Consider the following 27,044-nt stretch of genomic DNA (forward strand, 5'->3'; position numbering starts at 1 on the left):
CAAACTTCTTTGACTTAATATTATAAATTAAAATTGTACTGATAATAATGTCCTCCAGACCGATTTCGGCCACGGCAGCCAATCTCAAGAGAGATTAGCCAACTACGCAGGAGATATTATAGTGCACAAGTGTGTGCGCAAACACAGGTGCACGCTCTATTCCCTAACTCTCATAATCCGATGGGACGGCAATCCGACACGACCGGAAAGAGGCACAATCAAAGCGATCAATCATCAAGATCAACGTGCTTTACGTGCTTTACTAATAACTGATAAGTGAACCGATGATTTTTATAATAACTAACTAACAAATACCACTAAACGAATACATAAAACAGATATTTGTACAAGAAGATGCGGCGCATTTCGGAGAAGGTTGTATATAATATAATTATATAATAGCTATGCGTCACAGTTTAAATGACTATTGACTTGACAAGCACGAATTTCATGCTTTTATTCATTATAAATTATTATTGGACCTTGGTTACCTTATCGACGTCTCCCGTCAGTTTAAGAAAGCACCTCGTCCTGACGTTATCGTCTTCAGAAAAACAGACGAAAAATTTGTCGTGATTCGCTGAATTTGAATGCTGGATCATCAGTTAAGTTTCACGTATTATATATATAGGGTCATAGGTATTTTTTTGTATTTATAAAATTATATTTGTAAATTTATACATAATTATCGTATTAAAACAGCATTCAAGCAGCAGCAGTGGCAGCACCTTGTTCACATTCTTTCATACTGTATTTTGGTCTAAAATGTAGAATATTGATATTTGTAAGTATTTATTCATTAAGTATATATTTCATATAGATTCACGAGAAGTTTTCCATTAACTTTATGTACTGTAAAAATCCTTTTGATATTGGGCATGATAACAAGTTTTAATGATTCATTGAAAACATTTGTATTAATACATAAATAGTTTTATGTATCCTAACGATCCATTACATAAATCTTACATCTAACTCAAATCCAACATGTAGTTCGAAAGGAAAGAAAAGTTCAATAATCACTAGACATATACTACTAATAAAGTAGTAGTATATTGTTTTGGTCAGTTGATTTTAAAGTGCGTTATATATATTATATATGTACATATCTCCGCGGATGCTCATTATCATTCATAGTTGTTTATTTTTATTATATTATATGTCTACATACACAAGGAATGTTCTCGATTGTACATTATAGCGGTATAAAATATCAAGTTCCGCGACTACGCCAGACAATTTACATTCGGAAGCGATAGTGAATATATCTATGAAGCGAAGTACGAGGAAGATAACTGCGACTATAGCGAAGACTGAATGTCTAAGCTATTCGGTATATCGAATTATTTTATTTTTTGTTGAAACTATAAACAGATATTTTTATAATATACAAAATTAAAATAAAAAGAACAAAATACACATTACAACTTTAAAGCAATAACACGCCGTCTAAAAGATTGTCCTGTGGTATTGTATCCAAGACGCTGGCACTATTGCCTCTCTGCACCGTTAGACTCAGCCTTTGGACTAAACAAGCGCCAGCTCTTGAGTCACTAGAAGTGTGGACCAGTTTCTTTTATTTATTTTTTGTTCTATAATATTTTATTAAATACAAGAATTTTATCATTTGCGTATGGTTATGGTTTATTCATTGGTTATAGCGCTGAGATGTTTACACATTAAATATTTTTGCTCGGTACACAGTAGGGGCTACCTGAGAGCTCGAGCGTCAGATGATGTCAAAGTAGGAGCTGTCATTATAGGTGTTAATGTGTGCGTGAGATCAGTACATGAGTTCAGTTTACACATCAATTCTGTCAATCAATGTGAGTACCTCGCACTAACGCCAGTTCTGTTCTACACTGCAATAGAAATCATTCTGAAGGAACTTATCTGGATTGAAAGAAATTATGATACATGGAGATACAAGTCAATCCAAAATAAACCAGCTTATTTCTATAAGTTTTAATTGTTCTCCTTAAAAACGCGTTAGAGAAGCTAAGGGCTGTTTATTAGCTATTAAGTAAATTTTAATAATGCTATTTTCTATTTTAGGGTGATTATTACATGGACCTTGATTTGACTTCGTTGATGATGAACTATCTCGGGAACACGTTCTTTTACGGTGAATATATATTCAAAGTAGTGATTGTCTCAAAAAAAGGAAATATAATCTGTCTCATTTTCGATCCAAAATTCAAGAAAAAAACTAAGAATTAATTTAGATAATGTTTGTGTTATTTTTATTAAATAAAATGAATACAAAATTAGCTGGTTTTTCTTTCACCTTTTTTATTTAAAATAAAAAAAACAACCTAACGTTTTTCTTATAATAAATGAAAAAAACAATCCATTGGAGCTGCATTTGATCAACTACACTATCACACTCAACTCTTTACCAGTAGACTGTAAGTCATTGCATCCACTTCTTGTGCGGATTTCAAGTGACAGTACTCAACTGATATTTTATATTTTGCATACACGTTGTCAGAGGTAAGGAAATCTAATATCTACCTATTCCCCTCACACGCGGACGAAGCCGCGGGCGGATATATAAGATAACTTTAAGTTTTAACCATTAATTTTTAGAGGTCGTTTGCTTGAAAATCCTTACTAAAACGACTTGATACCATTGTCTTAAATATTCTGCTTACTTTATTCCTAATGACTAAGAGCAGATGCACTGCTCTCAACACAACCAACATATAAAGCTTCTTTGATGACGCACGATATGATATACCGAGTTTCGTTAACTTCACATGTTAATGTATAAAAACGTACGAATCAAAAATAGATTTCAATATTGTGAAATGAGCAATTAATGTGAAATGAACTAAACCATTAAATAGCAGTTAAAACACTCAACAGCCACCGCAGAATCTATTAATTTTCACGCTAACGTTCGATAAATTAAATTTAACACTTCTAACGTCCAATCGAGGTGCTATCGACCGACGCCATTTATTTCTCTTCGCCGCATTGAAATCTATGCCCAATGTGTTACTTACAATTTAGAAACCAAAACGAATAGCTCACTTCAATCTCGTGCTAACCTTGTATAAGCAAATCATTAACGAAATTGGAGGTATTTTGTTATTTTTCTTAAATGAAAATATTCTATATAATATATAATATTCTATATAATACTGTCAATATACATACGTATGAAGTTTGATAAAATCAGGTGAAAGATTATTTAAAAAAAAAATTGAACATAATTTTACTATTGACTTAGACTAATATTATTTTATTACCTTCACATACATTTATCTTACCCATTAATTAATGAAAGAATGTATAATTTTTCATAAAAAATAATTTTACCTGAAAACTATGACATATTTATTTATATAATATGTTAAAATATTAAGCTCTTCAATAATCACTCACCCGATTCGTACAAAAGCCAGCTGATTGCGCCACGGATTAGAAACAGGTACGGCTGTGAATTAATTTGAAACGTGCCAATGATTTACAACCCCTAGTTTGGCGTAATTTGGTTATGGATGGCGTGGCTCGCTAGTTTACTGAGTGCAATTAGCATTTATAGGGTTAAGCATTACTTCAGCCTAATGTACGGCGGCGTTCACGTGTATTGCATACGGATTTGTAACGTTTTCAAAATTATCCCAAAGATATGTAAATATTAAGTTCCATTGACACGAGTTCATTCCATTTGTGCTTCTAATTTTTAATATAAATAATATGAGATAAAATTGATTCCAAAATGTTCTTAATACGTCCGAAAAACATTTTAAAAATAGAATTGACTATTATAAATAAAGTTAGTTATTTTTTTATATCTTTTAAGTTGTGCAAAATGGATACATATTATTTTGTAAAAAATAAATATATATATATAACTTCGATCAGAAATTTTCTTATTTTAATTTTCTGCTTTCCTAAATGGCGAGGAAAGTTGGTTTAGCTGTTTGTAAGTAACAAAGTCACTCCTTACACAATTAACGCGCTGCGAACTATTAGATTAAAGATCACTCGGCACTCATTAGACGACGCGCCGCAAAGTCCGTACTGTAATACTAATGTCCATTAGTTTTTTTATAGAATGTGATAAGTCACCAGCGCCCAAAGACATTGACATTGTAAGAAATGTGAACCATCGCTTACATCGTCAATGCACCACCAACTTTGGGAACTAAGTTATGTCCCTTGTACCTGTAATTACACTGTCTCACTCATCTTTCAAACCGAAACACAACAATACCAATTATTGCTGTTTCGCGATAGAATATCTGATGAGTGGGTGGTATCTACCCAGACGAGCTTGCAAAAAGCCCTACTACCCGTAAAGTCAAATGAACAATAATATTTTTAAAATATTACATATTCTAGCATCGGGACATAAGCTGTTTTTAGAATCATAATCATGTAATTAGTGTCAAAAGATCAACAACCTTGAGTGTTGTATTTAAAGATTAGAAAATATAGTTTTGAACTTTAACAAAGGGGAGGAAATTTAAGTAAGTTATAGTAAAAATTAAAAAAAATATTAGTTAGTTTTTATTATTTTAATAGTTCATGTTTAATAATTAAAAATTAATATTATTTTAAAATATACTCATCCTCACTTATTATAAGTAAGCAACCTAATATCACTTAACTTACTTAATTTTCATTTTCCAAGAGGTAGGTAAAATATCTTAAAACTTAAGGAAGCAAATTCATTAAAGCTAAGTTCCGCAGCTGGTGTAGGTGAAAATATTCATGATAACGAGACAGCCAACGGTAGAAGTAATTAGGTACAATGTGGCAACACTCGAAGTTTGTCCCGCGACGTAGGCCACATGGTGTGAAATATGAAAGAGAAAAGCTTACAAAGAAATAAATACACTAAATAAGGACAGTCTCAAAGTTACCTTTGCTGTTAATATTGGAAAACTTTTCAGCGCAGATAAAAACTTTATTCGAATATACGTTCCTTTCATACGTCACAGTTTCCGAAACATGTTTTTTTTTGTTTAACATCAAAGAAAATTTCTTAATTTTATAATATTAAGCTTTTATATTGGTATAACATACATATATTAGTTACTTTAAATTATTCACTGTTTATTTTAAATTCAAAAGTTTAATATAATCAAGTTAAATAATCATACAATTATTTCGTTAACTTTGTTTTGAAAAATTTCTTATATCAGTACAGTACAGTAACAGCCTGTTATTGTCCATCTGCTGGGCTAAGGCCTCCTCTCCCTTTTTGAGGAGAAGGTTTAGAGTTTATTCCACCACGCTGCCTTAATGCGGGTTGGTAGAATACACGTGTGACATAATTTCACGATGTTTTTCTTCACCGTCAAGCACGAAATGAATTATATTTACAAATTAAGCACATGAAAATTCAGTGGTGCTTGCCCGGGTTTGAACCCACGATCATCGGTTAAGATTCACGCGTTCTAACCCCTAGCCAATCTCGGCTTTTTTAAAAAAATATGTTCAAGTTTATAATATTTTAAGACATCGAAGACAAAAGACCTCGTACAGCTTTGTTAAATCGATATAGATAGTTGTCATATATATACACCAACTCCAATATATATAAACGAATGTATCTATGTGTGTGCCTTATGAGTTCCTACACTACTTAGTTGATTAAGTTGAAACAGATGTTTTGGACACTTGCGTGAATGTTTCTGGCTCAATACTATTAATAGTTGGAATATTAAAGAATCATAAAAACACACGCCGAAAATTAGATAATCTATTAATATATCATTCTTTGAGGCAAAAATCCTCATTTTACTTGTACAAAGTCGGCACGAACAGCTAGTATTAATTATCACTGATATGATTTTGCATACGACAAACAGTAAATAAAAAATATTAAAACGACTTACATATTTGATCTCTTCTAGTATACGAAATTTAGTATCGTTAATATATGGAAGTATTTTATATATAGGCATATCAGTAGAGACATTAGGTAAATCCACCTTATGTTATAATTCGAAACCAAAGAATAATTCAAACGTAATTAAAATTAACGGTGATCCGTCGATTTTGCCCAACCACCATATATGGCTGTCCGTTTGACGTTCCGCCAGAGTATCATAGCAACAAATGTCTGCTATCACTCTCGTCTCAAATTCTATAGTCTAAATCATTGACAGCACCACAGTCTCGGCGACATATATATATGCATATCAAGAGAACAAACAACGTTTGCTTATTATTATTGCTATTATTTAATCTTGCAAATAGTAAAAAATATTTAATTATGCTATTCTACCGTCAAACAGCGGTAGTTGAAGATTGTGAGCTGAGCCATTGTAATGGTTACAAGGGACCAAACATCTTAGTTCTCAAGGTTGTTGGTGCATTGGTGATGTAAGTGTTTTTAATATATACACTGACACTCTCTATGGGCAGTATTCACCGCTTATCATTTGGTAACCTTTTTGCTCTTATCTTACAATAAATTTAAAAAAAAAGAACAATATAATTGATTTCATGTGAAAAATCATATTACTAATAAAAAAATAGTTATATTTTATTACTGGTGGTAAAGCTTTGTGCAAGCTCGTCTGGGTAGGTACCACCCACTCATCAGATATTCTACTGCAAAACAGCAGTACTTGTTATTGTTGTGTTCCGGTTTGAAGGGTGAGTGAGCCAGTGTAATTATAGGCACAAGGGACATCAAATCTTAGTTCCCAAGGTTGGTGGTGCCTTGGCTATGTAAGCGATGGCTTACATTTCTTACAATGCCAATGTTTAAGGGCGTTTGGTGACCACTTACCATCAGGTGACCCATATGCTCGTCCGCCTTCCTATTCTATAAAAAAAAAAATTACAACATCCGTATACACTAAACCTATATTATTCGACGTACAATTTTTATGACGAAGTTTCACAAAGTCAGTTGCTTAAATATGTAGTAATGAATCCTTTGAAATTGTTTTGACTAAAATATAAGAAGATTAAATGGTAGAATTAACAGCGGAAACTATTAAGCGGGCTTTATTCACAACGAATAATTAAAACTTAAAGCTCATTACGAAACATTATTACCGCTCTGATAATAAATGCCTACTCTAATATTTAGCTTACCAACCTAGTGAATACATACATACGAAATTATTTGATTTCTGGTATGAAATGTGATATTACAGTGCACATGTGTGCATGTGAGCACAGGTGCACTATTTCCTGATTTTTACAGCACAATATGATATTATTTATCACAACCGTAGAGAGATGAGACGGAAGACAAACGACTACGTAGTTTTAGATTCACGAGAATGGAAAATAGAGTATAAATTTTCATCTCAGTCAAATTTATTAACTTTTGACTGGCCTGAGCCGAGATTTTAATCCTATATCTGCAGCCGTATAAGCCAACGAGTCATTTTTTGACACAATAAAGTAAAAGTTATACAACAGCTTGTTAACGTTGCAAAACTGAGCTAAGACTTCTCCTATTGAGAAAAAGTTTTGGATTTAATTCCACCATGTTAAGTTAATATGTTGAGATTCACCTGATTTTACCACACGGCCATCTTGTTTTTTTTTTAATATAAACAATAATATTATCTTATGCTGATGATGAGTTTTATCCCTATTATTCAAACTCATAATACTCGTCTCGCTTACAGTAAAATAAGTTTTGGATTAAAATAACAAGAAGTTTGAGATAAAGATAAGATAGAATAGATAGATAAAGATAATATTATCTTCAATTGTATCGAAACGGCTAAATTAAATTGATTATAATAAAAATAAACTCGACCGCTCTTGGGGCCTTATCAAATAAGTTAAATTCAACGAGTTCCACCGAAACATTCCCATGAGAGCTAGCGGAGAGAGTTTGCGCTTCGATATTTTTCCTAAGTCGGTATTCAATGTTGCCACTTTTGCTATTTATACAGGCTCAATAACAAAATATAGAACAACCTTTTCTATATTTAATTGACCTAAAATTTTGATGACTTCTTTTTTGCTCTATATATCTTATAGCTCCAAGTTGGTCTCATCTTAATTTAATTGTATTGGATATCCTTAAATTTATATATGAAGAGTTTGACCGCGTTGGTCTAGTGGCTGCAGATCCCGAGATGCTGGGTTCCAATCCCTGGTCGCGACAGTAAATTTTTTTGGACTTTTCCGTCGAAAATTTTTAGTAGCAGTCCGGAGTGTGGATATTGATATTGTGTCTCTCGTGCCTCGGAAAGCGCGTAAAGCGGTTGATCCGGTGCCTGAATTCTTACAGGTCAGTTCGGATTGCCGTGCCTGTAGTTACTCACCCACCCTTCAAACCAGAACACAGCAAAACTAAATGTTACTATTTAGCGGAAAATATCTGATGAGTGGGTGGGTGGTAGGATACCCAGACGGGCTTGTACAAAGCCCTACCACCAAGTAAATATACATTTGAATCTATATAATATATACAAAAAAATATAAATATAATTTAAACGTAATTACAACAAACAGCTTGAGAGACCGCTTTGAGTTAATACTATTATTACTAATATATGCTATAAATTCCTGTTACACATACGGGATAGCTGTATATAATAAAAAAATAATCCAACTTCACCACCGTGATGTTATATGCGTGACATTGACGATTTACGAATATTATTTTATCTATATAAGTGAAATTCTTTATAAAATAAGCGTTATTACGAATGAAAAAAAGTTAGCAAGATCACTTTTTTTTATAAATTAGTTTTTTTATCATCCTATTTGATTATATTATCATTAGTTCATAATTACAGCTTAGTTTAATTTATTAATATTTTTGTACTTTATATAACGGATTTATTTATTTCTCGAATTTAATTCAGAATGCAAATATATATAAATATTTTCGCCCTCAGCAACGCTCGCGTGATAGGAGGGGGTATCATTTTTAGATGTAAAAAGTAGCCCATGGTCTTCCTTGGATTTCAAACTTGCTACATGGAAAATTTTATCAACATCGATTTTGTGGATTAGCCGTGAAAGCGTAACAAACAGACAAAGTTATTTACGTATTTATGTTATTACTATTACGAGATGGCCCTGTGGTAAGAATGCGTGAATCTTAACCGATGATCGTGAGTTCAAACCCGGGCAAGCACCACTGAATTTTCATGTGCTTAATTTGTGATTATAATTCATCTCGTGTTTTACGGTGAAGGAAAACATCGTGAGGAAACCTCCATGTGTCTAATTCCACTGAAATTCTGCCACATGTGTATTCCATCAACCCGCATTGGAGTAGCATGGTAGAATAAGCTCCATACCTTCTCCTCAAAAAGGGGGAGGAGGCCTTAGCCCAGCAGTGGGATATTCATAGGCTGTTACAGTTACGGGTTACGGTTATTACTACAGATTATTCCCTACAGATAATTAATTCACTAAAAGAGATAATTCATAAAAAGGGCACTGTACTGGCACGTGCTGGTTGTATGCAAGAAATAGCGTGATGTAACCCCTAGGCGCACATACCCCCGAGTGATTTGAGCCTAAGGGCATGACGTTTGCAGTTCGTTTAACGAATGTATTAATAAATAGAAATTATAATTGCATTGTGTTATATTTATTAAAAAAAAATACAATATAAACTTTAAAAAAATATTTGCGTGTCTCTGAGGACGTTAATCGGGAACTCGACAGTGAGCAGATCAAATATCACCAAGCCATATTTTATGTTAATTTTTGTATCACTTATCGTGCTATAAATGCTTAATCTTCTATCTTCTATGTATTATAAATGCGAAAGTTTGTATGGATGTTTGTTACACTTTCACGCAAAATCACTGAATGGATTTTAATGAAACTTTACAATAATATATCTCATACATCAGCATAAGATATAGGCTATAATTTATACAGATATTGATTAAATTAGCCAAAATATAATAATAAGTGTCACGTAAGTCAGAAAAAAAATCTCCTATTCGCGAGCCATTCTGGCGTGCGATGCAAAAACCGTAAGAATTATACGAATATAATGTTTGGTGGAACTGTTTCCCTTAAATAATACTACAAAAAAGCCCGCGACAGCATATACCTATATTTTATGCGTAAGTTTTATAGCTAAAATAGTGAATCGATAATACAATAAAATTTGATATTTATTTCCAAAATGCATATTTTGTATTTTTATCGAAACAAATACTTTTATCACTTCTGATATTTAAAGTAGATAAACTTTGTCTTTTACACTATGTCATTTAGACAAATATTTTAAAAGTTACGACGATGACAATGTGAGCGCGCGCCGCGCGGTGCTATGCGTGAGGGCAGACATCGTTGATGGTTGTATCTGTTTTGCGATATTCAAGGCCCCTAGCCATTTGTTAAAAACGCACTTTACCGTATGTAATGTAATAGGTATTGGAGTGTTTTTTGTGGTCAGTTACACCTACAACATGTTATTTAGTTTTTATTTAAATTAAATAAATAGGCATTTGATTTTTTGTTTTGTTCATAATAATAGCTAATTACAATAAAAATGCGAAACCGTTACTTAGTAAATTTACTTAAAGTATTAAATTGTTAAATTTTAAACTAAAATTTAACTATCTATCTATATATATATATATATATTAACTATCTATCTATATATATATTTATTATATATATATATATATATATATATATATATATATATATATATATAATAAATATATAACTGATCGTTATCTGTACATTGAAGATATATCAGTAAAACAATTACCGGCGGCCGTTAATCAACGCAATAAAACCCAAAACAATGATTGTTAGAATTTTTGTCTATTAATTTGTTTGTCTCTGCATTTGTGCAAACTAATCTTGGAAACGATTTAACGGATTTGAGTGTGATTTTTAGTAATGTATTATTGCGAACATCCTTTAAAATTTAGTGTTTGTTTTATCTCAATCGGTTAATAAATAATAGAGTTATGTCAATTTAAAGAATCCCGTTGAACATTTATTCGATGAAATTGCTTTAAAATAACTGTTCAGTTGAATTTGTTGAAACTTTAGCTACCTGTAAATGATAGTCTGTAAAATGATTGAAAGTTTATAGGAACAAAACAAAATTAAAAAATGGTCAGTTTCACAGACTAAGTACTTCCAATGTAAGTTGAACTCAGATCTATACGATCAATCATATTAAATAAGGTTCAGCTTGTACTGTTACACGTCAGTTAACTCGCCCATGCGTCTCGATATATCTATCTTTTAAGGTTTACTATAACTTTTCGTATGGTAATCAACTTTGTTCTAAGATAATGCATTATTTGCAAATTCGTTTTTATAAAATATTAATTCTTATGAAAGATATCGAGATACGACCGAAAATAGACATAGACAGTTTTTATTAATTTTTATAGTTTTGACATATTATTACAAGGGGTAGTTGAGTAGGTTATTTGAAAGCACTCATACATACATACGTAATAATTTTCTTGAATAAAAACTAATATCCTAAGAAAATAAAACTAAAAATGTTGTATATACTGAAATATTATAAGTCTGCTCTTAAGGATTTTCTTAAGTTATACGCGAGTGAAACCGCGGGCACAGCTAGTATAATATAAACATAGCCCGTTGTGAGATGTGGAACATGCAAACGAAGCGAAAACGTTTAAAAAATAATTAGCATGTACTACAAAAGATGAAGATTGTGCATAGAGTGTGCCGTCATTTCATGTTATGTTCAATTTCTATCTAATAATAAAAAGATGCGATGATAAAAGCTGAGATAACCCAGTGGTTAGAACGCATTAATCTTAATCGATGATCGTGTGTTCAAACCCGGGCAAGCACCACTGAATTTTCATGTGCTTAATTTGTCTTTATAAATCATCTCGTGCTTTACGACGAAGGAATACATCGTATGGAAACCTGCATGTGTCTAATTTCACTGAAATTCTGCCACATGTGTATTCCAGCAACATTGAAGCAGCGTAGTAAAATAAGCTTCAAACCTTCTCCTTAAAGGGAGAGGAGGCCTTAGCCCAGCAGTGGGACATTCACAGGCTGTTACTGATTGTTACTGATTGTTAAAAAAAAACTTAGATTGATCGCCAAATCCATCCGGAGCGCCGAGATTGCTCAAGCAACGCGATAAAAGATTATGAGTTGAAAATGGATATAAAAAAGCTGACAAAACCATCCATCCATCTTTTTTAACGTAAAAATAATTATTAAATAGTTGCAATGAATGAAGCTATCATAACAAATAAATGAAGAGACTTACTGAAAAAACTACTAAACTGTATATATAATATGTTTACATATATATATATATGCCTCGTTAATCTAGTGGCTAGATATAATCAATAAATTCAATGTCCAGGTCGGGCCAATAATAAGTCATTGGGTTTTTCTGTCAGAAAATTCTCAGTAGCAGCCCGGAATTTGGAAGTGTGTACACTCCGATGCCTCGGAAAGCACGTAAATCCGTTGGTACTGCGCCTGAACTCTTTCCGGTCTTGTCAGATTGCTGTTCCATCGGATTATGAGAGCTAGGGAATACAGAGTGCACCTGTCTTTGCACACACACTTGTGCACTATAATATGTCCTGCGCAGTTGGCTAATCTCTCTTAAAATTGTCCGCTGTGGCCAATGTGGAAATCGGTCTGGAGGACCTTATATGTAAACATATAAACAAAGAATGTAATTAAGTTATAAGTGATCGATTTATATATATAAATCAATAAATAAATACAAAAAAATATATAATTTAAAAAATAGATAAATAAATTGATAAAATCATAACTATTCCTTATTATTTATTTTTAATAGAAATATTAACAAAACTAATTGTATTTTATACCATACATTACATTCTTTGGTTATTATGTTAAACATAATACCACTTACAGGTAGTTAGGAATATATAGTTAAATATATATTTATGTTTGTACAATCGGATAATTAAGACATTACAGTTAAAGGAATTGAATAACTATTGAACTCTAGAAACATCGACAAAATTCATTTAAAATCAAATCATTGATGAACCATTTGAAATATATAATATTTAAAGGCTAATAAGTAGCCTTATTTTAAAATCGCTATTTGATGTTAATGACAAACAGAATTTTCCATTATGAAACCTATTAATTACTGCAAAGGGTCCCGAGTTCCTCCCTTCCCGACTCTTATTAATGTACTACTTAACATCCAATCACGGGATTCGTCAATTTTGTGTCTTCTTCGGACCTTTAAGGATTTTGACATCCATTAAAGATTTTAGCGCGGAAAGTAAGGAACGAATTATGTACATTTAAAAGCAAGTTGATTAAAGCAATTGGACATCGTTCTTATTTTGAATTTTCTTATTAATTACTTTTTGCATATTCCGAACGTGAAACGTCTTAGTTCAGCTCTAAATACTTCTAATATCTTTAAATCCGATTAATTTTAATTGGTAGTAGACATTTGTGGTAAGCCTGGGTAAGTGCCACCTACATCACTTATTTTGCCGCAAAACATCTATATTAGTATTGCTATGTTCTAGTTTAAAGGATGAATTTAAAAACTTACCGTCAGGTGGTCCATTTACCAGCCACCCACCCACATAAATAAAACAGTAAGAAATGTAGCACTTATAATTTTGATGCGCTTTATGCGCTGATAATAATTGATTAAGACAATATATTAAATACAAGATCATAATTATCGAAAACTAACGCGAAGTCAAATATAAGCAGGAAATTAAATTCATTCATTCAAAGATTAATATTTGTGCGTCACTGTGCTTTAAAATAAAAATGATGATTTTTACAATCAAAATATGAAAATAAAGTTTAACATATATACTTTTACGGTACTAGTAAATCTTAAGAATGGGTATTAAGCAAAATTACTAATCTTTTATTTTTTATGGGTAAAAGCAATTCAAAGTTAAAAATAAAATATTGTATGTAAACTATTACTAACTTTTACTGGTGGTAGGGCTTTGTGTAAGCTCGCCTGGGTAGGTACCACCCACTCATCAGATATTCTACCGCAAAACAGCAATACTTGATATTGTTGTGTTCCGGTTTGACGGGTGAGTGAGCCAGTGTAATTACAGACACAAGGGACATAACATCTTAGTTCCCAAGGTTGGTGGCGCATTGGCTATGTAAGCGATGGTTGACATTTCTTACAATGCTAATGTCTAAGGGCGTTTGGTGACCACTTACCATCAGGTGGCCCATATGCTCGTCCGCCTTCATATTCTATAAAAAAATATATATTTACAAGGGTTGTTTAAAAAAATATTCTCTATCTTTATATTTTTTTTATGTATACTCGTAAGACGAAAGGTTATTAAAATAAAATTGAAAAAAATGACTCCTGTGCTATACATATTGTTTCTTAAATCAGTCACTGTGGCACTGATGAGACGCTTTGTACCAACTATCATATTTTTATTTAAAAGAAGTAAACTATATTGTGCAGAATGATTTGTAAAATAGTTGCAATACAAAAAAATAGAATATTGTATGTCGTTGTAGATAAAAAAGCGTAGAAATGAGATCGCGCATCGTGTGAGGGAAACGTGGGTGAAATTTTGCTGACTTTATGCGCGCTCTTAAGGTTAAGTGTACTTTAAAACGATTTATCTGCAATAAATACGAGATTTAGAGTATAATTCGTAGAACAAAAACGTTATTTAAAGTTAAAAAAAGTAAAGTAACAGCCGGAATATATCACTGCTGGGCCAAGGACTCCTCACTTATCTCACTCGCTCACTGAGCACGAGATGAATTAAAAAACCAATTAAGCACAAGAAAATTCGGTTGTACATATCCAGCCACTTTCCACTCACTAAGCTATCAAATCACTTCGATATAAATTAACTATATTTAATATAAATTAAATTACCATTCTTAATTAAGATTACGCTTCTTCTCACAATGTCCAACCCTTGTTAGCCCTGAATGAAGAACTTTTCGAGTGGGTTGTAATTGAAAGACTGATAATATCAAACTCTGTGCCAATTCAATGTTCTTCCTGATATCAAGCCCTTTCTTATTGGAGTTGGAAGTTTCTGAAATGTTTATAAATCCTTTATGATTGTATTCGAATGATTTGCTGATTGGTATTGCATTTGGATTTATAATTAATAGTTTTAATTATCGCAAAAATTGTTTATATTTAAAAAAATCATTTCCAAAATCTAGTTTTTTTTAAGATCCCTGTATTTTAGGCTATTATCATGGTTATGGTAAGCTTAACAATTAAACAGGAAATATAATGGACGCCGTGTACTAAAGAGTTTTATTTGTGTTTTTTTTTTACATAAAATTATTCTTAAAAGCAAAACTTCATACGTATCAACGAATCTGAAAATAAATAATTACATTTAATTTCAGATTCGTATATAATAGAATAAAATGGATAAAATAAATTAAACAAAGTAAAAAAAAAGTTAAATATTAAAAAAACTTTAATAAATAAATCAATAAGTACACGAAAATTAATACTGTAAATAAGCAATAACTATAATCATCATGCGTTGCAAAGCATTGCGACCCGACAATTTCAAACCCAGCTTTCAATAAACTCGATTAATTATATCAACGCTGGTTTTGATGGCAGCCAAATGTCACCAGTAACAATTTATGATTTTTTTGACACCTAAAAATGAAAATGAAAATCGTGGGTATCAAGACGAAATAAATGAAACCGTATCAATACAACTTGAAAGAAAATACAAAATATTAATGTTTTACATCAATTACCAAAGCGTTTTCATTTGATCTTTATAGACAAGACGAAGCCTCTATGTAAGTTAGCTTAGGAAAAAAAGACGTAAATAGTCCATCTGATGATAAGCGTAGTTTCCTGTTATTGTAGTACATAGACATTGCCACTGAAAGTTTCACAAACCTAACAAATCAACGCCAAATATTGTTGTTTAGCGGTAGTATAACTAATGAGTTGGTCATATGGGTGGTACCCACCCTGCACAAAATCCTACAATAGGTTTAACTTATATATTTATTATCTTTAGGAATAATTTTAAATAAAGCGGTTACTTTTTCATCTTATTACAAAATATTACCGCGTGTAACTTATAAAAGTAGGCTCGACATTCATGACATGTTTTGATTTTACATTACGCATTAAAATTCAGTAAACAATAAGTGAAAAGACATAATACACTACATCTGATATAATAAAAAAAAACACAAATTATAGAATTTAAATAAACAGTACATAAAAATTATAATTTACAAAATAAAATTTACAAATTTTATATCTATACTACACGAACTTAATATAAAATTAATTTATACTTTATTCAAGTAGGCTGTTTCCAACAGTTTTGAATCGCTATTTTACAAGAATAAATTATAAGTAAGAAGCAGTAGGATACCAGGAAAGAACACGTAAGCATATCAGTGTCAAGTTAATTTTTACCGCCTATTAAATTAAACACATGGTATGCGCTATGAAATTTTACATATAATTTTACTATATATTTTATATATCCTATATGAAAATCAACTAATAAAACTTAACCTTTTTTGTCAACATTATTGCCTTATTTATCTTTATTTATTGTATTTTCATTTCGATTTGTTCAACGGTACAAGCAACCGTTTGTTCCACGTTACGAGCGAAGGGGAAACAGAGAATATAAGTAATTCGATTATTGCCAAATTTAACGAATATGCTCCTTCTGTCTTGATATAAGTCCTTTTAAGATGTTAATATTAAATAAACCGTATAAATAATACGTAACCATATAAATATTGATAGAAGGGAACAAGAGACAAAAATATTCTAATATCGTCGATAGGAATAATCTTATTAGATGATTGAAGTCCTACTTTTATTAACGTTATTTGCTTTTTTTATTATTTTTTATATGTATTATTTAGTTTGCACAAATTCGAATATGTATTTGATTTATGACGTATAACCTCGTGTTACGTCTCGTGTGAGCCGCGACGACTAGTATACTAATCGTTTGTGCGCCGTGTTTTAAAATTTGTGTGTAGATCAAACAAACGCTATATAAGGATTTTTTTCATAAGTAAGAATACGGATATCAAGTTAAAGTCCCCTTCTATAACATCTAAATACAGTCCACTAAGAAAATTGCAAGTATCTATGTAGGTTTAATTCAGTGTTAAAATATGTTGAACTAAATGAAAGCAAGTAAATACTCCATGACATTATTCATAGATGCTTATTCAAGTTAGACTGTCGATATAAATGACCGTAGTCAATTGTAATAATTGCATTTATGAATAAATGAATATGTTTCGAATGCAAGATATAATATATATGGATATATAATATACGGATCCGAATCTTCTATACAATATATATATTTTTAATTTAACCACTTATTTTATACAATAACAAATAATAATAATGTCCTCCAATCCGAAGCGACCGGGAAGATTCCAGGCGCAGGACCAACAGCTTTACGTGCTTTCCGAGCCACGGGAGTGTACACACTTCCAATTTCCAGAATTCCGGGCTGCTACTTTCTAACAGAAAAACCCAATAACTTTTTATTGGCCTGACCTGGGAATCGAACCCAGGACCTCCGGGTCTGCGGCCTTACATCAAGCCACTAGACCAACGAGGCAGTCACAAAGGCACAATAACAATATTGACAGTTCAGATACGAAACGATACGCGAACACATAGAGTTTCATTATTTCAGTAATGCATAGGAAATAAATATCTAATAACTCAAAGTATATTTTAAAATACGTTTTAATAATATATTAAATTAAGTAACTGAAATTAAATTATCATTTCGACCGTTCAATGTTTTGTCAAATTTAAATTTTATCTCAATGTAGTTTTTCCATAGCTACTGTTCCAAAAGCAACTTTAAAGCGACGAGAAACTTTACATTGTCTCCTTGTTTTAAAATTTACTGCTTTAAATCTATTCTCACTTGTCTTGAATACCGAGCCGGAATTTAAACTGCGTTAGTTTTTCTTTGCAGTGAAAAGGAAATTAATTCCGATCGAGATAGTTTTCGTGAAGAACTTTATTAACTTTGGTATAAAAGCAAAGATACCAAAAAATACTAAAGCTAATATTTTTTATGATTTTTAGGCGAAAATCTCTTAAAGCAAGTTTTTTCTGCAATAATGCTTTTCGTTCAGGAATTATTATAGGCATTAGAATTTTAAAGCGGAGTAGGCCTAGAGGTAAATACTTGGAGGTTTAGATTTGAGTCCGAACAAGCATTGTGTTTTCATGTAAATAATGTTTATTATTCACATTCATCATCAGTGCTTGCCAGTGAAAGTACTTAAATGGAACGAAATTATTCAAAGTGTCTGCAATCAATCAAAATTATGCAAAATGCTAAGAAGAGCTCGAGTCACGAGTGGAGCTCAGTGGTGTCGGCTGTAGATGCGTTATAACGACACGATCTCGCAGCCTTTCCGATACGTGCCGAAGACGGCCATCGCAACGGTTTTGGTAGCCGGTTATAACATAACCCGGTTTCCCCCTCAAAGAAGCTGGATACCTTTTGAAGGTTTCCACTGCGTGAAAATAAAGGGATGGGAAAATGTTCCAAGCCTTATTAAGGATAAGAGGAGGAGGATAGGAGATCATTTGCAGCTTGTTGCTTTTTATAACAATTTAAAATGACTTCAATATTTACCTTGAATACTAACCTTAATTTCCAACGTTTAATACTACCTAACCTTCGTGCAGCTACGTCGATATAAAGAGGAGGTTGTTAAGGTAGTAGAGCTTTGTGCAAGCTCGTCTGAGTAGGTACCACCCACTCACCAGATATTATACCGCAAAACTAGTATTTGGTATTGTTGTGTTCCGATTTAAAGGGTGAGTGAAACAGTGTAATTACAGGCACAAGGGACATAACATCTTAGTTCCCAAGGTTAGTGGCGCATTGGTTAACATTTCTTACAGTGCCAATGTCTATGGGCGTTGGTGAACACTTACCATCAGTTGGCCCATATGCTCGTCCGCTTTTCTAACTATAAAAAAAAAGTAAAAAAAAAAGAAAATTATATATTTTAATTACAATTATTTCATTAAAAGATTTTTTGAGCCTTGATTGAGTTGAAGATTAAATGACAGTTATAAAATTAACGACTTTTTTTTATTATTTTTTTGCTTTAACTATATCAATGGACCTGCTGAGATTAACTCCCGGTTAATCCAGGTAAGACTACGCAAGCAAAATATAAATAATTTACACATTTCTTAAATTTATGAGTTTTATATGAATGATATTTAACAAAAAACAAACAATACCTAATTCTAATAATATTAGTATGTACTTGCTTGCAAATCCCCAACCACCTTGAAAGCCCTTAGTGGAAATAGACGTACATATCTAACGAATTAACATATTTGTAATTTATACATTACATGTCGCCCTAAGGCCACACGCAACTAACGGTCACGTGTGGTCACGTTACCACTTGGCAATGATAGAATTGGAGACATTTTATTTTTCGACTAAGAATAATCCTCTATTTTTAAATAAACCACCACACAGAGTGTTTGTATACTCAAAAATAATAGTGTAGTTTGTACATTTTACAGTCCCGGAGTCTATAGATGAAGATGAAATTTACTTACCATCATAATATAATAATAATAATGTCCTCCAGACCGATTTCGGCCATGGCGGCCAATCTCAAGAGAGATTAGCCAACTGCGCAGGAGATATTATAGTGCACAAGTGTGTGCGTAAAAACAGATGCACTCTCTCTTCCCTCACTCTCATAATTCGATGGGACGACAATCCGTCACGACCGGAAAGAGTTGTCGCAGGACCAACGGCTTTACGTGCTTTCCAAAGCACGAGAGTGTACACACTTCCAACTTCCAGACTGCTACTGAGAATTTCCTGACAGAAAAACCCAATAACTGGAATTGAACCCAGGGCCAAACCACTGACCAACGAGGCCATAATATAGAAGAAGTAATAAAGGAATACAAAATTAATAAGTTAGCAATAGTAAAACCGATAAGTTTGCTGCAATTTACTGTAGAATAGCGAACTAAGCAAGAAGGTCCTTTAAAAAAAAATGTATTATTTATTTAAACTTTACAAATTGTAGACGTTTGTCTCTTAAAATTTGTCAGTAATGAATAATGTTATTCCTCCAGTGATTTGGTAGCTTCGAAGGCAAAGTTTATTTAAAGTTACTTCGATCTTGAAGTAAATGTTTCTATATTTTTTGTAATATTACAAATTCCAATTAAATTTATATTCCAATTATATCTATATTCCAATTCCAATTATATTTATAAAAAAAGCCGAGATGGCCTAGTGGTAAGAACGCGTGAATCTTAACCGATGATCGTGGGTTCAAACCCGGGCAAGCACCACTGAATTTTCATGTGCTTAATTTGTGTTTATAATTCATCTCGTGCTTAACGGTGAAGGAAAATATCGTGAGGAAACCTGCATGTGTCTAATTTCATTGAAATTCTGCCACATGTGTATTCTACCAACCCGCATTGGAGCAGCGTGGTGGAATAAGCTCCAAACCTTCTCCTCAAAAAGGGAGAGGAGGCCTTAGCCCAGCAGTGGGACATTAACAGGCTGTTACTGTACAATTAAATTTGTTTCAGTTTCTTCTCAGTCATTTATAATTATAAAATAAAACATAGCTAACCATAGTTTTTGATCTCATTCCTATACTTTTCTATTAACGACGGCCAGCATTATTATATTATCTTTTGTGTTGCACATATTTTAGAAATTATTCTAAAGAATATGGTATAGCTATATTAATTAAAATATGATACTTAATACACAGCGCTGTCAGTTTTTTTCCGTAGTCGTCCTGTCTCAACAGCGCTGTCGCGACTTATATAAGAAACAAAATATATCTTTGAAGTATGTGTAATATGAGACATGAGATCAGTTTATCGCAGAAATAAAACGTAATAAGCGCCAAAAGCTTTATATTAATTATTTTTGTAAAGAGTTTTACAAATACACCCTTTTTTACTTGTAAATATAATTAAATATGCAGTTTTTGTTTTAATGACATATAGCGTTGCGAGTATATAAATCTGAAAATGTAAGGATTAGAGAACATATCGGGGTTTTTTTTTCCATCGAGTAAATTTTATGCTTTTGTGTTTTTGATCAGACACACCTCTTGAATATAATGCAAATTAAAAACAATGCTTTATTTTTAACTGTACTGGATTTATCCTTACAAAATCGAATAAAAGATTAGCAATTTTGCTTTATATTTGAGTATATTTTTATATGAATGTCACTCGAAATTCTAATGAAAGTAATAGCTTTCCTTTCATTATAGTTAAGTAGTATTGTATATACTTAGAAAATTCTTCGATTATGATTTGCTGAACTTTGAAGAAAGTTTAGCAATTTGCTTAAGTACTTTAATGGGGAGTTCAGACTGTTATTTTAGGATAAAACATTCTGAATGTAATATGATACTTATATTTTTCTTTCTCGAGTAAAAGATATAAATTATTTCAATAATAAAAAATATTATTGATTTTTTAAATCGCAATAAATATTTCAAAGAGTGAATAGCACAGCTGTGTTACCGTAATGATTCTACGAATACAAGCTTAATAGTTAACTGGAGAATATCCTGGACATTATTCACACAAAGCACACAAGCAGAGCTTGTACTATGGAAACCAGACAACTGATATACTACATATAAACTTTTCTTGTGTAAATACATACTTATAAAGATAATTACACCCAGACTCGGGATAAATAGACATGTTCATGCACACAAATGTCTGTTCTGGGTGGGATTCGAACCCACAACCTTCGGCGTGAAAGGTAAGTATCTATCAACCACGCCAACCGGGTATTATTAATAAAAAATAGATAATATAATTCGTATAACTTTAAATTAACAATTACTAATTAACCATATAGCAAAGCTACTATGTAAATCCCCCAAAGCACGTAACATTTATACTAGTCTACTAATATTATAAATGCGAAAGTAGCTCTGTCTGTTTGATACGCATTATCACTATAAGAAAACGCTAATATAAGGTATTAGTACACAGTATAATTTAATTAAAAAATTTAAACTTAATACCTTAATACAGTAATAGTATAATAATATAAATATGCCATACATAAAAGCCAACAGCTATGAACTAAGGTGGTCTAACTATAATAAAGTCCTTGCTAATATCATAAATGCTAAACTGAGTTTGTTTGCATATTTGTTACGTTTTCACGTATTAATTACTTAACCGATCTCTATCTAAAATATATTCCTAGTAAATAATAAACGCATTATCCCTTATCGCGGCGTAGTTGGTAAAAAGTCCATCGACTTCTTCAGCAGGTACGCTCAAAGTTTGACTAAGTCCTATTTAGCGCACGGTCCACTGATTCGATTATGACATCGAATCGACTACACTACATTAAACAATTGCTAGTCGATTTCCCTCACAGCCTGAGATCGGGAACGAAAATGACTTTGGAATGCTCCTTTATTTTCGCGAGTCTCGCTTCTGTATCGTGATTGATATTATTCAGGGTAGATCAGGATCGTCTTAAGTAGGTATTTATTTAAACTTCTATACTTTTGTTATATAAGCCGAAATGGCTTTGTGGTTAAAATGCGTGGATTTTAACCGATAAACGTGGGCTCAAATCCGGGCAAGCAACACTGATTTGCTATGTGCTAAATTGTGATTATAATTCATCTCGTGCTTGACGATGAAGGAAAACATCGTGAGGAATGTGTCTAATTTCATTGAAATTCTGCCACATGTGTATTCTATCAAACCGCATTGGAGCAGCGTGCTGGAATAAGCTCCAAACCTTCTCCTCAAAAGGGACAGGAGGCCTTAGCCCAGCAGTGGGACATTAACAGGCTACTACTGTTACTGTTACACTTTTTTTGTGTCTAATGAACTAAAAAATATAACTCAAGTAGATTTATATTTTTAGTAACATTTGCTATTTATATGCCATGAATTAGTTAGTAATATATAAAAGTTCTTATAAATATTTTTAAGTTTAAATATAATCTTATTAATATTATAAAGACGAAATTGTGAAAAACATGTTTTATATTAAATAAAGAAAGAAGCGGATAAAACAGCTATTAAAAAAGGCTATTTTAGATCTTCACGAATATTACACAGTTTATAATTACATACACCATACAACCTAAGAAGTCAAAAGCAATATGGTTAAAATTTTAATAGAGCTTAAATAAAAACTCTCTTTTTTAATGTTAACAATCGACCAATAGCATTCCATTAAATGAAACGATCAATCAATGCGCTAATAACATTTATAAACTCAATATTTACTATGATAATTTGAGGTTGTTTGTTATTATACTTACTATAAGATACAATTCAAATTACGTATACATAACACGAATAATCTTCATATACAGTCATGTACATATTTGCCTGACATTTTTAAGACCTACTTTCATTGTGAGAGCACATGAGTTTCATGAAAATAATATCGGTGAATAATACCAACAACGTCACAAGGATTACTGTCATATAAAATATCTGTTTCAGCTCATACTATATCTGTAATAGTTTTCGATTAAAATTATACCGACATTATATATCGAAATATACTTTATTCAAGAAGTCGTTTCACAAGGTTAAGACTAGTTCACAATAAGAAACCTACTTACAAGACACGATAAGAGTTTCAGTGCAATATCACTCTTTAATTTTGTTTTAATGTGCTTATGAAAGCTTGTATATAAATTATTTACACGAATATTAATATATGCTATGATTCCCTAAAATTTTTAGAATAATTTTAATCGAGTTTCGATCACTGGGCGAACACAAAGATAGATAGTTAAAAAAATTGCTTAATTTTTTTTTGGCTGTGATTGAATTATCGTATGGTAAAACCAGTTTCAAATTCAGTTCAAATATTTTAGCCACATTTTATGCACTAAAGTGAAGTTTAATAAAAGTTTACTATATGTAGTAAATAAGCTTGTTGATTTAATGTTTTCATTAGAAAATAAATTAGAACTATACTATTATTCAATGTGGTCTAGTTAAAACATTAACCTAAGAATTATTTATGTTGAGTTGGCTTAAATACGACGTACACAAGAAAAAGTTAAATATTAAAATACTGACAGTGTTAAATAGTGGCAAGAATGCTACCCGCATAGCATTGTTGCGACCATTGTTGCTTTGCAATTGCGATTCTCTGGAATTACTAGACTTCCTAAAACCAGTTGAAATGATATGTTTTAGAACTTCTTAATATGTAACATCTTTTGGATAAAAGCCGAGATGGCCCTGTGGTAAGAACGCATAAATCTTAACCGATGATCGTGGGTTCAAACCCGGGCAAGCACCACTGAATTTTCATGTGCTTAATTTGTGATTATAATTCATCTCGTGCTTTACGGTGAAGGAAAACATCGAATAAGCTCCAAACCTTCTCCTCAAAAAGAGGAGAGGAGGCCTTTAGCCCAGCAGTGGGACATTCAAAGGCTGTTACGGTACGGTACGGTTTTGGGTAAGACCAAGACCGACTCGTATACCGTGACAGGTAACGGCATGACGTCATATCCTCACCAGCCTCCCCACGAGCACTCTCGACTCCCTTGTTTACTCGTATAATAATACTATAAGCTTTGTAGCTATATATTATTTTAATAATAATAAAAAAAAGTTTTTTATCATTTTATTCCATATTAATTTTTTGGTTTTCTTTAATTATAAATTGTTTCAATAACCATTTATGATATTTTACAATAATATAATAATGTCCTGCAGACCGATTTCGGCCACGGTGGCCAATCTAATGCGAGATGAGCCAACTACGCAGGAAATATTATAGTGCACAAGTGTGTGCGCAAACACAGGTGCACTCTCATAATCCACTGAGACGGCAATCCGACACGACCGGAAAGAGGTCAGGCGCAGGACCAACGGCTTTACTTGCTTTCCTAGGCACGGGAGTGTACACACTTCCAACTTCCAGACTCCGGGCTGCTACTGAGAATTTTCTGACATAAAAACCCAATAACTTTTTATTGGCCCGACCATCAGATATTCTACCGCAAAGCAGCAGTACTTGGTATTGTTGGGTTCCGGTTTGAAGGAAAAGTGAGCCAGTGTAATTACAGGCACAAGGGATATAACATCTTAGTTCCCAAGGTTGGTGGCGCATTGGCTATGTAAGCGATGGTTGACATTTCTTACAATGCCAATGTCTAAGGGCGTTTGGTGACCACTTATCATCAGGTGGCCCATATGCTAGTCCGCCTTCCTATTCTATAAAAAAAATATTATCATACCGATTTTTTACAAAAGAAATTATTTGATATACCATTCAAAACTGGACCAATGATTTTGTTCAGTGTCGCGATTCCTAATTAAACTCAGACATTTCTTGTTTGAAACTGTCAGCGTCTTGGTTACTCAAGAAGCGTGTAAGATTTTCCAAGTATTTTAGTTAAAATGAGTTCAAATATTACATTGTCGGAACTACATTAATTTTTGTAAATACTTATATAATACTATCAATATAAAATACTGTAATATTGCTACGTCAACATTCTTGGGATATTATTCACACACGGCCATCTAATCCCAAATTAAACAGAGCTTGTATTATGGAAACCAGACAACTGATATACTACATATACTACTTTTCCTTTGTTAATACATACTTATATTGATAATTACACCCAGACTCAGGACAAACAGACATGTTCATGCATACAAATGTCTGAACTGGGTGGCAAGCCCGTAACCTTCAGCGCGAAAGGTAAGTATCAACCAAGCACGCCAATCGGCCCGTCATAAATATTATTCCGAAGAACCTGCACAATTAAATGTATACATATTATACCCAAAATGAAAATCAACAAATACTAACTCTGAGCTTTTTTATTATCCATATAATCTTATACATATGTCTTGTTTTAATTATTTTTTAACATTTACTGTAAACTAAAATTGGCAAATATAAATGCTACATTCGTACATCGTACATACATACCATACCCTAGAAAGGAATACAACGCCCCCAGGAAGAAGATGAAACATTGACATAAAAGCTCTTTAAAAAACCTTATAATATAAAACAGCATTTACTTTTCTTTATTCGTATGTCATTGACTCTGATTACTTCGGGAAGTAATAGTTTTTGAACGTAACGAGTTAGGAAGCCATTAATGTTTAAAGTTAGAAGCTATATGAGCGTTTGAAACAAACTACGCCTATACAAGAGAAACCTCATTTGAGAAATTCCTTGAAAACAGACAAGGGCTTATGAAAGTAAGTTTTTGAACTTATAGTACGTTCAAGTTGTGTTTTATACATGTACATGTTTTATAAGAAAATTTATATAAAAAATAATATATATATAGAATGTTAGCGTTGTTCTTTTGTTTTTGCTATTCTTTTACCCGCCGTCACCATTGTAATTGTTATCTGCCAGTGTGAGATACCGATGTGATCTGTAATTATTTATTATCGCATAATTAGCTAATTTGAATTGCTCCTTTCGTGTCTTGGTGTAATGAAGAAGTTTGGGTTAGTGATCTAGTAAAAATGTATGTTTAGTTACCAAATAGGTACTAAATGGTTGAGCAAAGACAAATGACGATGACAAATCATAAACGACCATCTTGTCGTCAGTATTACGTATTAAATATTTAAATAAAGCTAAATAGGTACTAAATGCTGGTACTATTTTAAAGCTGATCTGTCACTATGTACAGTAGTTCTGATGCAAGCGTAAGTTCGATTCGATATGCGGATTATATCGTAGTTTGAATGATGCCTCTAGAATATAATAAATTCAATTGTTATTGTTGTTTGAGTCTAGAATATAATAAATTCGATTATTATAATTAAGTTTAAGCATGTTAATACGGTTACATTTGTAATAAGGCTATTTTTTATTTTAGAAGAATTTTCTTCAGATATATATCAAAAAACGGTAAATCAAACTATACAAGCAAAATTACTTTTACAATACAAAAGAAAATAGTGCCGATTACGTAGTTACGGCAAAAAAAAAATTAATTTCGAATACTGGTTCAAGCTATTAATTGGTTGCGGTTTTAAACAAGAGATTGGCGGTGAGGCGAGTTTAAAATTAACATTC

The 27,044-nt window shown here is 32.1% G+C and overlaps 2 protein-coding genes across 3 annotated transcripts in view; one reads left to right on the forward strand and one right to left on the reverse strand.

Annotated features, from left to right (window-relative positions):
- LOC126769404 (uncharacterized) overlaps positions 1-27,044 on the reverse strand; it is a 368,776-nt gene that overhangs the window by 164,526 nt on the left and 177,206 nt on the right. Inside the window, exon 9 of one of the 2 annotated variants that reach the window (XR_007669359.1) lies at positions 20,367-20,456. The exons of the other annotated variant lie outside the window; for it this stretch is intronic. The gene's annotated coding sequence lies outside the window, so the exon portion shown is untranslated. Of the gene's footprint in view, positions 1-20,366; positions 20,457-27,044 lie in introns of those variants that run through there. 2 annotated transcript variants of the gene reach the window in all.
- The window catches only part of LOC126769612 (uncharacterized), a 553,155-nt gene that overhangs the window by 19,108 nt on the left and 507,003 nt on the right, over positions 1-27,044 (forward strand). The window lies entirely within an intron of this gene.

This window comes from Nymphalis io, chromosome 7, assembly GCF_905147045.1.
Source record: "Nymphalis io chromosome 7, ilAglIoxx1.1, whole genome shotgun sequence".
Taxonomy (NCBI): domain Eukaryota; kingdom Metazoa; phylum Arthropoda; class Insecta; order Lepidoptera; family Nymphalidae; genus Nymphalis; species Nymphalis io.